Source organism: Gorilla gorilla, chromosome 3, assembly GCF_029281585.2.
Source record: "Gorilla gorilla gorilla isolate KB3781 chromosome 3, NHGRI_mGorGor1-v2.1_pri, whole genome shotgun sequence".
NCBI lineage: Eukaryota > Metazoa > Chordata > Mammalia > Primates > Hominidae > Gorilla > Gorilla gorilla.
Genome location: NC_073227.2, coordinates 168450834 through 168463314, shown reverse-complemented (window position 1 = coordinate 168463314; position 12481 = coordinate 168450834). Strand labels below are relative to the sequence as shown.

General features: G+C 38.1%; 1 pseudogene; it reads left to right on the top strand.

Moving 5' to 3' along the window:
* The first annotated feature begins 588 nt into the window (after positions 1-588).
* LOC101134206 (large ribosomal subunit protein eL31-like) lies at positions 589-975 on the top strand (annotated as a pseudogene).
* The last annotated feature ends 11506 nt before the right edge of the window (positions 976-12481 follow it).

The following is a 12481-nucleotide window of genomic DNA, read 5'->3' as shown; positions in this document are numbered from 1 at the left end:
AAGAGAGTTAGGGTCTTGCTCTGGCTTAGGCTTTGGCTTAAGGAACTATTATGGTTGGTTTGATCTTCTATCTAGACCACTCAAACTTTCTCCGTATCAGCAATAAGGCTGTTTTGTTTTCTTCTCATTCATGTGTTCACTGGAGTAGTGCTTTTAATTTCCTTCAAGAACTTTTCCTTTGCATTTACAACTTGGCCAACTGTTTGGTACAGGAGGCCTAAACTTCCCGTCTATCTCAGCCTTTGACAGGTCTTTCGTACTAAGCTCAATCATTTCTGCTTTTGATTTAAAGTGACAGAAGTGTGACTCTTCTTTCACTTAAACACTTAGAGGCCATTATAAGGTAATTAATTGGCCTAATTTAAGTGTTGTTGTGCCTCAGGGAATAGGGAGGCCCAAGGAGAGAGAGAGAGATGAAAGAATGGCAGGCAGGTGGGTGGAGCAGTCAGAACACATATTATTTATCAATTACATTTGCTGTCTTCTATGGGCACAGTTTGTGGTTCCCCCAAACAACTAAAAGAGTAACACCAAAGATCATTGATCACAGATCACCCTAACAGATATAATAGTAAGAAAAATTTGGGACCCAGCAGAATGGCTCCCGCAAAGAAAGGTGGTGAGAAGAAAAAGTGCCATTCTGCCATCAACGCGGTGGTGACCTGAGAATATACCATCAACATTCACAAGTGCATCCATGGAGTGGGCTTCAAGAAGCATGCCCCTCAGGCACTCAAAGAGATTCAGAAATTTTCCATGAAGGAGATGGGAACTCCAGATATGCACATTGATACCAGGCTCAACAAAGCTGTCTGGGCCAAAGGAATAAGGAATGTCCCATATTATATCCGTGTGTGCTTGTCCAGAAAACGTAATGAGGATAAAGATTCACCAAATAAGCTCTATCTTTTGGTTACTTATGTACCTGTTACCACTTTCAAAAATCTACAGACAGTCAATGTGGATGAAAACTAATTGCTGATCATCAAATACATCCAATAAAGTTATAAAATTGCCTTTAGAAAGAAAAATTTAAAAGATACTGTGAGAATTATCAAAATGTGGCACAGAAATACGAAGCGAACATGTGCTGTTGGAAAAATGGTGCCTATGGACTTGCTTGGTACAGGGTTGCCACAAACCTTCAATTTGTTAAAAAAAAAAGGATTCTCTGTGAAGCCCAAAAATGCAAAGCACAATAAAACGAGGTATGCCTTTAAATAGGAATGGGTGAGATTAATTGAAGGGGAGAGATGAATTTGAGAAGGTGGAATGCAAGATGGGGTAGGTGAGTGTGGCAGGAGAGAAATCTAGAGTGCAGAAGAGTAGAAAGGGGCCCAACTGTAGAAAGGGCATGTTGCATTCTGTTTTCTTCAGCCCATGTGAATGAATTTACTAGTTTTATTTCCTGAATTTTTATTGAGTATTGGAAATTAAATCACTTCAATTATATATAATTCTTATGCTTCATGTTATATCTGGTTATGATGACATTTGATCCATGGAATCTTTTGAAGTCTGCATCAAGAGTGAAAAGAAATCAATACCTTTATGAATTTAAATAATTGCACTTTTGATTATCTTTTTTTATATTGTCAAGAGCTAAGAATAGCTGGTGATCATCAAGTTTACCTTGTGAAATGAACAGATGCAGAGAATGTGGCATATACTATTACAAATGGGCCTATGTCTCAGACTAAAGGCTTTTAAAAAGTGCTCCAAGGACTATGTTGAGGTGAAGGAAAAACCGCAGTTGGATTGCAAGTAAGATATTAGTGCCTGAGTCATAAAGTGTAGAGTTAGACTTTGAAATAAGTGGTGAGAGAAGAAAATCAATCCAGAAATCTGCTACCTGAAAATTTAATATCATTGTGGAGACTTCAGAGGAAGGATTAATAACCTAATTTCTTCTTGCTCAGATGGCGCCACTGTAAGCTATATATTAATCAGTTTTGAATGTCTAATTAGGAATAACTAAAGGCAGAAGGAACTCTCTAGTGTGAGTATAAACTTCTATCTTTCAGAAAATTTCAAGTATACAATACGGTATTATCAACTATAGTTACCATGCTGTACATTAGATCCCCAGGATTTATTCGTTTTGTTAACTGAAAGTTGGTTCTCTGAAAATAGACCCTAAGCATTCTCATCGCAAAGACACACAGAAAATGGTAACTACATGAAATGCTAGATGTGTTAATTAACTTGATTGTGGCAATTATTTTGCAATGTGCATCAAAAAATCACAGTGCATACATTAAATATATATATTTTTATTTGCCAATTATACCTCAAGAAAGCTGGAGAAAATATCTCCTTCATAAACCATAAAGGCAAGAGTCTCAAAGAATTATTACTTTTCTAGAAGGTGAACACATTTCCTTCTCCTTCTATATAACAAACCCAGAGAAAATTCTAATTGGTTTTAAAAGCCTAGAAGGACTCTTTTAATGAATATCCTCCCTGCACCAGTAGCACTTTTTTTTTTTTGAGATGCTTAGGTATTTAACAAGATCTCATTTACGTTTCCAAATTTTCTAAGTGGTCACATGATCAGTAAGAAGCATTTCCAGTTTTCAGTATCTTGGGCAGGATTTGGGAGAGGGGAGTTTGGGGAAAATAGAGAGACGAATATTCTCTACTGTCCCCTTGTCCCAGAGCAATGTTAGTGTTGACATTAGGCATCCCATTCTGAAAGCTCATGGAGACTGTGTGACTGTCAACAAACTTCTAAATGGGACAGGTGGCAGGCAGCCACTATGGCTAAATTTGCTGTGATTACAGCCATCACTACCATTAGTCTCCACTGGTGTTGCTACTGAGGTTTGAGGACAGAAGCAAGAAAGGGGAGCTGGAAGGGAGGCCCCAAATACTAGGGACCTGGAACCTTTATCCTTCTGCAATGGTTAATTACATGTGTTCACTTAACTAGGGTATGGCATCTAGTTGTTTGTTGAGACAGCAGTCTAGATATTGCTGTGAAAGTATTTTTTAGTTATGGTTAAGATTCAAATCAGTAGACTGAGTAAAACAGATTATCCTCCATAATGTGAGTGGGCCTCATCCAATCAGTTAAAGGCCTTAGGAGAAAAAAAAAGACTGAGGTCCTCTGAAAATGAAAGAATTTTACCTCTATATTGTCTTCAGACTCAAGACTACAATATCAACTCTTCCCTGGGTCACCACCCTGCTGGCCTGTCCTGCGCACTCAGACTTGCCAGCCCCCACAATCAAGTGAGTCAATTCCTTAAAATAAATATTGTTCTTTTTATATGTACATTCTATTGATTCTGTTTCTTTGGAGAACCCGAATACATCCCTTTTTGGTGTTTGTTTGTTTGTTTGTTGCTGCTTGTAGTGAAAAGTCAGAGTTGAGTATTCCAGATAGGATTAGACATCAACTGTGCACCATGTTGCCTGTACTTTTTTCTCATCAGTATTCATTTATTTCTACATCAGGTCAAGAGACTGACTGATAAGAGTAAAGGGAAATGAAGTGGCTTTGGCTTGAAGTGTGCAGAGCACGGTGCTGGGTCTGTTTAGCTTCAGGGGCTCTCTGTTCCCCATCTTTCCTTTTAGCCCATTAATGTCACGTTCCATTTGAGGTTGAGCTGTGCTGTGCTTTGCTAGGAAGAAGGAATGTAAGCTGCTTTTATTAACGGGTATCATGTTGTCCTGACCTTTCCTTCTTTTTTATTTTTTTTCTTTCTGAGGAAAGATGGCTAGAATTTTATAGATGCTGGTTCAAGTTTTTACTTTTTGATTTGTTTCAAGGTGGAATAAGCCTTATATTCTTTAAAGTTCTGTTTGATAACCAAATCATCTTCAGTTTAGCACTGTTCAATAGAACTTTCTATGATAATGGAAATGTTCTTCCATGCTGTCTAATATGGTAGCCACGTGTGGCTATTGAGCTCTTAAAATGCGGCTAATGTAACTGAGCAGCTGAATTTTAAATTTTATTTGATTTTAAATCATTTAAATTTAAATAGCCACACAAGGCTAGAAGTTATGTTGCACAGCACAAATCCAAGTGAGTCTCCAAACATCAGTTTCCAGTGTTTATTTGTTTGTTTGTTTATTTAAAGATGGAGTTTTGCTCTTGTTGCCCAGGCTGGAGGGCAGTGGCGCAATCTCAGCTCACTGCAACCTCTGCCTCCTGGGTTCAGGCGATTCTCCTGCCTCAGCCTCCCGAGTAGCTGGGATTACAGGCATGTGCCACCATGCCCCGCTAATTTTTTGTAATTTTAGTAGAGACGGGGTTTCACCCTGTTGGCCAGGCTGATCTTGAACTCCTGACCTCAGGTTATCCACTCGCCTTGGCCTCCCAAAATGCTGGGTTTACAGGCATAAGCCACCACGCCCTGCTCCAGTTTATTTTTAACAAGTAAAAGCAAGTCTCTTTTCATACAGTGACTTAATGCTAAAAAATATAAATCTTGACTACTCATAAATGAGGTCCTTGGACCAGCCCCACCAACCTCCTCTATGAGTTTCTTACACATGTAGAATCTCAGGTCCTACTCTAGATCTATTGAATCAGAATTTGCATTTTAACAAGATCCTTGGTTTACGTGCTCATTAAAGTCTGAGAATTACTGATATGAACTATCCATACAAAGACTCTTAGTTGACACACAGAGGTGGGGAAAAGCAGTGAGGATTTTTTCTGAATTGCTTGCATGGCTTCTTCTGTGTAGCCCCCGTGTATGGGCAAAGGGCTACCATCCTGGTCCTGGCATGACCTTTTTAGGGCAAGTATTAGAATCTCTCTATGCATGCTTTTGGTTTTTCAAAATGTTGCATCTCTTCACAAACTTGTGATATTTTTTTCTTGTTAAAAAAAATAGGGCAGAATGTTTGAATCTTAGGGATTTCTTAAAGTGAAAAATCACTGCTCCTGAATAAGTAGCCAGTTGTGCTGTGTGATATATATGATGTGGTTCATTGATAAAATAATTTTCCAAGGTACACATGAACATCTTCATTGATTTTCTATTTATTATCAAATCAATTCTAACTTATTGATAACATTAAATATAATCAATGTTTAATATTATATATATATTTGTGACTCCCACATACCTGATACTGTTCTGTCATTATTTTGGGGAGTGAACATTGCAGTGTATAACAGAGACTGGAGGTGGTTTACTAGTCCACAATCTACAGACACATTCGTTAGTTTCTAAAATCAATTCTGAACTTCTAAATTTTTCTGACACTATGGTGGGTGTCACATAAAGCAACTTATAGCGAAGTCATCCTAGCTTTTTAGGGCATAACCACATAATAGGCAGTAGATTATATTCACTTGCAGTTTTATTGAAACAACTCTAAAATGCTATAGAAATTGGTAAAATAATGAATAGAAAGTGCACAGAAGGATGTCATGGTATGTGATTTTGTGTTAGCCTCTATCCTAGCACCTTTTTTGTGTCTCTATCACTGTGTTCACTTCCCCTTCCTTCCTTCCTTCCTTTCTCCCTGTCTCTTTCTTCCTTCCTTCCTTTATCCCTGTCTCCCTTCCTTTCTTCCTTCCTTCCTCCCTGTCTCTTTCTTCCTTCCTTCCTTCCTCCCTGTCTCCCTTCTTTCCCTCCTTCCTTCCTTCCTTTCTTCCTTCCTTCCTTCCTTCCTTCCTTCCTTCCTTCCTTCCTTCCTTCCTTCCTTCCTTCCTTCCTTCCTTCTTTCTTTCTTTCTTTCTTTCTTTCTTTCTTTCTTTCTTTCTTTCTTTCTTTCTTTCTTTCTTTCTTTCTTTTCAGGTCTTCCTCTGTCACCCAGGCTGGAGTACAGTGACTCCATCATAGCTCATGATAACCTTGAACTCTCTGACTTAAGCAATCCCGTATCAGCCTTCCAAGTAGCTAGGACTACAGGTGCGCACCACCGTGCCTAGTGAATTTTTTTATATTTGTTTGGTAGAGATGGGGTCCCACTATGTTGCCCAGGCATGTCTTGAATTCTTGGCCTTCAGTAATCCTCCTGCCTTAGCCTCCCAGTGTGCTGGGATTACTGGCATGAGCCACTGTGCCTGGTCCACTTTTCTTTTTGAACTACTTCTAGTTCATATTATGTTGCTACACTTTATACAGGGTACTTTGTGGTAACAAAGTGGGGCTATACATTTAAAAATAAGAGTTTGCACCAAAAATATGGATTTAGGCCAAGTGCAGTGGCTCATTCTTGTAATCTCAGCTCTTTGGGAGCCTGAGGCAGAAGGATTGCTTGAGCCCAGGAGTTTGAGATCAGCCTGGGCCACATCACCAGACTCCATCTCTACCAAAAAAAAAAAAAAAATTAGCTGGGCATGGTGGCACACACCTGTAGTCGCAGACACTTGGGAGACCTAGACAGGAGGATTCTGTGAGCTCAGGAATTTGAGGTTACAGTGAGCTATGATTGCATCACTGTGCTCCAGCCTGGGTGACAGGGACCCTGTCTTGAAAAAAAAAAAAAAAGGATTTACTCAGTTTCAATCAAACTTAGGAATTGCTATCAGATCTAAGGTCCAAGGTCCATCCATTCTGATACTTAGTTAAGCATACATTATATACAAATATTAGTACAATGTTTTCCTTCATATTCTCAACAGGGAGTAGAGAGGGAGAAGGCAGAATTCTTCACATTCAGAGGTCACAGATTACAATTTAAAATTTAGGCTGGGTTTTTTGGTCTGATGGATTTAAGTCCTGGCCGGTTCACATATTTGTATAGAGGTGATAACAATACTTACCTCAGATGTAGCTCTAACTCTCTCAGAAAGCAACTGAGGTTTTCTATGCTTTTTTCAGGAGATGGCCTTGGCAGATTAGAAGTATCTGGAATATAAGATTTTGATTACTGAAGCCACATCCAAGGTGTGGTGTTATGATTTTGGGGAGATCTGGCCCCAGATGTTTTATACAAACACATGTTGGTTGCAGACACTGTGGTTGACGTTCTTTAATAGGTCCAATTCCAAAAGAATCTACATGCCAAAGAAGCTGAAAAAGACTTTCATGTGCTCTGACTGGGGACTCAGTGTGTATCTGACTTCCCTGAAGTATCTACACCTTCATGAGACCCTCTTCTAGAGAATTTTAGGGGTACAAGTCCTTCAACTCTACTGTGGTTCTAATCATACTTAGCAGAACTTCCCTCGGCAGCTGTATCTACGTTGGCCTTCAGTGTGCTATGATGCAAATGCACAGTAGCTGCCCAGACCAAGAATTGGTCCAGAGATCCTGACCTTGAACTCCTGCTAACCCTTGATGCCTCTTAGTATCAACTGATTTCAGTGGGAATTGTCCCAGGTGCTTGAAAATATTCAGCAGAAAATTGAAGTTATCTGAAATGCCACTGCTCAGCGATAATAGTTTAGATTTTCATGTATTTAATTTCAGGGTTTTTTAAAAAATGAGGGCACATTTACATGTACGTATATACGTATTTACTTACATATGAATTAGATTGGTTTTAACCATATTATATTCTGCTCTTTAAACAATATGAACAATCAAACAAGGTGCTGTGGCTTATGCCTGTAATCCCAGCATTTTGAGAGGCTGAGGCAGGAGGATTGCTCGAACCCAGGAATTTGAGACCAGCCTAGGCAACATAGTGAGCCCTTGTCTCTACAAATTTTTTTTTTTTTTTTTAAATTAGGCATGGTGGCACGCACCTGTGATCTCAGCTTCTTGAGAGGCTGAGGTGGGAGACGTGCTTGAGCCTGGGAGGTTGAGGCTGCAATGGGTCGTGATCATGATGCCACTGCCTTCCAGCCTTGGTGACAGAGTGAGACCTCATCTCTAAAAAAACAAACAAAACCTAAACAATATAAGAAATCACATATCATGGGGGAAAATGCATGTTATTAAATATTTTCCAAGAACAAGATTTTTAACGGTGATATTCTTTTGTTACGTGGGTGTTGTGTATTCTATTTAACCATTCCCTTATTGTCTGACTTTGGGTTTTAAAAATTAGTTGACATTATAAAGAGCACTTTATTGCTACTGTTTCATATGGTGAGACTTCTTTCTTGAAACATATTGCTAAATTCAATTCCAGAGAGTCTGTGTCACTTATGTTCCCAGTAGCAGTAGCTGAAAATATGTGTCTCTTAGGATGCCAGCAAGCTCTGAGAATTAACATTTAAATAATGCCTATTTGATGAGATCAACTAATTGGTTTAACTAATTAATTATTTTAATGAGTTGTTTCAATGTGTATGTGGTCATGTGAAACTTAACATTTGTTCTGTAAAATTTAAAATTTATTTTATCATTTAAAAAATATTGCAGTGTTGAAGGTTTTTCCCCCTAGAACAGTCCTAATATTTTTGACGATCAAAGTAGTAAATTTTCATTGCAAAAAATTCAGAAAATGCAGAAACATATAGAGAAGAAAATAAATGTCACTCATAATTCTATCACTCAAAAGTCACTGCTGTTGACACTTGTGTGTGTAGAAGTCTGTTTGTATTTTCTGTGGCCACATAGCACATGCCACACAACTATTCATATGTTCTTTCCTGGAACCAGAATGGAATCACATATTGTTTTTGTAACCTAATCTTTCTCAACTAAAAATATATTGTGGGAAAAGCAGTGTAATGTTTCAGTTAGGAACATGGTCTTGGAAGTTGAACTCCCTAGGTTGGCATCTAAGCTTTGCCAATTATTAGCTACGTGACCTTGAGAAAGTTGTTTACTTACTATGGACTCTTCTTTCTAATTTGTAATACAGAGGAATGGGAAAAATTGGGAATAATAATAAATGGGAATGATTTATAATCTATTCACAGAGTTGTGAACAGCAAAAGAAATAAAGCATGTAAAACACCCAGAACAGTGCCTGGCAGATAGTAACACTCCATAAAAGTGAACTTTTATTATCTTCTCATATTCATAACAGATATGTATTGCTGGGAGTATAATTGTATTTTATTCTGTCATTAGGGGTATTCTGTTGTATCATAGATTTTGTATTTGCTTGTATTAGAATTTACTGAAACAATCCCCCTTTGAGGTTGGTAATTTTCAGTTGTTTGTAATTTCTCAGTTTTAGATTTTCCTAAGATGGATGATGAGTAAGGTAGTTCAGAGTTTCAGAATACTAATACTGGCTGTTAAAATTACTAGCTATGTCCCTATGAATTCTGGCTCTGCCACTTACTAGACAAGGTACTTAACTAAGTCTTATATTTCTCATGTATAAATTAGATATAAGAAAATTCTTATAAGGTTATTATCTGTTGTAAAACAAAACTTAATGGTTTAAAACCATTTTATTTGCTCATGATTCTGTGAGCCACCATTTTGGGTGAGGCTCAGCTTGGTGATTCTTCTGCTTCTCTCACCTGGGATCACTCATGGGGCTGCAATCATCTGAGCATGCAACAGTAGCTGAGTTGTCTGAGTTGGCCTCCCTGACATGTCTGGTGCTTGGTGCTGGTTGTTGACTGACCATGAGTCTTCAGTAGGCAAGCTAGGGCTTCTTAACATGGTGGCAAGATTTCAAAAGTAGAAAGAGAAGAGGAAATCCTCATTTGTGACATTTGCATGCATCCCATTGACCAAAACAAGTGACATGGGAAAACCTAGAGTCAGTGTAGGAGGGAACTAAGCAAGGACATAGATACAAGGAGGCATGTTTCACTGGAGGACATCATTATGTAATAATATATTCTAGGCACTATAAAAATTATAATTAAAATAGAGATGATAATAACAGTATCTACCTCATAGAATTATCATAAAATTATATGATCCAATGCATGCGTACTGTTTTTCACAGTGCTGGGAACATAGTAAGGGTTCAATAAAAGTTCGTTATATTGAGTACTGGCTTGATTATATTCTTGGGAAATGTATTGAGATACGTACTTGATAAAGGCATTAGATAACATTGGCAAATTACATATTTTCACACATCTTTTTAAAAACATTGGATATTATCACTTTTGAAAATCATTGTCACATGGACGAATAAAAATAACTCATAATTTATTTTTTTGATTACTCATGTCTTCGTACACAATTTCCATGGATTTATGACTACATGCATTGCTTTAGTGAACTGCCTATTCATGCTCTTTGCCCATTTCTTAAAAAAATCTTTTAATTTTTGAAGTTTCAGATTTACAGAAAAGTTGCAAAGATAATACACAAAGTTTCTTTATATCCCCTGTAACATCTTATGTTGCCATGGTACATCTGTCATCACTAAAAAGCCAACATTGGTGTATTACTGTTAACTAAACTCCTCACTTTATTCAGATTTTACTAGTATTTTCACAAATGTACTTTTTTGTGTGCCAGGGTCTGATCCAGGGTACCATATTGCATTTAATTTTACAATTCTTTAGTTTCCTGTGGTGTGTGACAGTTTTTCAGTCTTTCTTTGCTTTTCGTGATGGTGACAGTTTTGAAGAGTACTGGTCAGATATTGTATAGAATATCGCTCAATTTAAGTTTGTCTAATGTTTTCTCATGATTTGACTGGGATTATGAGTATTTGGGAAAAATACCACAGAGGTGAAATGCCCCTTCTATCACATCATATCAGCAGTCACATGCTGTCAACATGACTTGTCACTGGTGGAATTAAACTTGGTCACTTTGTTTTGGTAGTGGTTGCCAGTTTTTTCCAGTGTAAAGCCATTATTTTTCACTTTCTATACTTTATTCTTTGGAATTATTCTTTGAAAGCAAGTCACTAAGTTCAGCCCACACTCAGGATGGGAGTCTGGGGGTTTAAGCTCCACCTCTGCAAAGAGAAATGTATTAGTTTGTGAAGGCTGCCATAACAAAATATCACAGACTAGGATACTTAAGCAACAAGAATTTATTTTCCTGCAGTTCTGGAGGCTGGAAGTCTGAGATCAAAGTGTCAGCAGGGTTGGTTTCATCTGAGGCCTCTCCCTCTGGTGTGTACCTGTCTGGTGTCATTTTCTGTCAGTGCTTATAAGAACACTGGTCAGATTGGATTAGGACCCATCTTAACAACTCAATTTTAATTTAAATACCCCTTTAAAGGTACTATCTCCAAATACAGTTACATTTTGAAGTACTGGGGGTTACAGCTTCAACATATGAATTTTCAGCAGACACAATTCAACTCATTAACAGGGAGAGTATCTATATATGTATATTATTTGAAAATTTTCTGCACAGATTTGTCTCTTTCCTGCCATTTATTTTTATATTCAACCATTATTTACATCAGTATGGAATCATGTTTATTGTATACTTTGGATTATATCTAATATCATGTCAATAACGTAGTTGGTCAAATTCTTCTAGCTTGGCCATTGGGAATTCTTTTAGAATGGCTTATGCCCCTTTGAAATGCTTCCTTCCTTTAGTTTTTTGAAGACTTTCTTATTTTATGGTGCTACAAGATGATCCAGGTTCATCTTATCTATTTTTTTTGTGTGCCCCAGCCCTGGAGTCAGCCATTTCTCCAAGCAACTCTGGTTCTTTTTACTGGAGAGTGACATTAAAAAGCCAAGATCTGGGCATCAGGTGTGCCAATTTTTTCTATGGGAATGAAATAATATTCTTGGCCAAATTAGGTGGCTCACACCTGTAGTCCCAGCACTTTGGGAGGCTGAGATAGGAGGATTGCTTGAGATCAGGAGTTTGAGACCAGCCTGGACAACACAGTGAGACCCCACATCTCAAAAAAAATTAAAAATTACCTTAGTGTGGTGGTGCATATCTGTAGTCCCAGCTACTCAAGAGGTTGAGGTGGGAGGATCACTTGAGTCTGGCAGGTGGAGGCTGCAGTGAACAGTAACCATGCCACTTCACACCAGCCTGGGCAACAGAGCGAGACCCTGTCTCAAAACAACAGCAAAAGAAATAGTGTTCTTATTTATTGGAACAACTCTTTCTATTAGAGATACAGTATTAACCTTTTGCCTGTCTTATATGTTTCAAATGTTTCTTCTAATCAGCAAATATTTAGTATGTGCTTACTTTGTCTCTGGCATTGTTCAATATGTTGGAGATACTGCACTGAATACAACAAAATCCCACCTTCATGCGGTTTATATTCTAGAGAAGGCAATTAGTCAAATAACAAATAGAGAAGAGGAAACAATAACATGTCATAGTGTAAGACCCATGAAGAAAAATAAAGCAATGTAAGTATTAGAGAGACTGAAGGGAGGACTATCCTAGGCCAGCCAGGGAAGGCTTTTTGGAGGAGGTAACATTTGAGCAGACACCCGAATGAAGAGAGGAAACAAGCCAGGCAGACAGCTGAGGGTAGAGCATCTAGGCAGAGAAAACAGGAAGAGCAAAGACTGAGGTGATTGCATACTGGCTGTACTATAGGAACAGCAATGAGGCCAGTGCAGCTGCAGCAGGATAAATAAAGGAGGCAGTAATAAAAGATGACAGCAGAGATTGTGAGGGGATGGATCACACAGAACCTTATAGGTCATGGTAAGAGATTTGGCCTTTACTCTGAGTATGATAGGAAGCCACTGGAG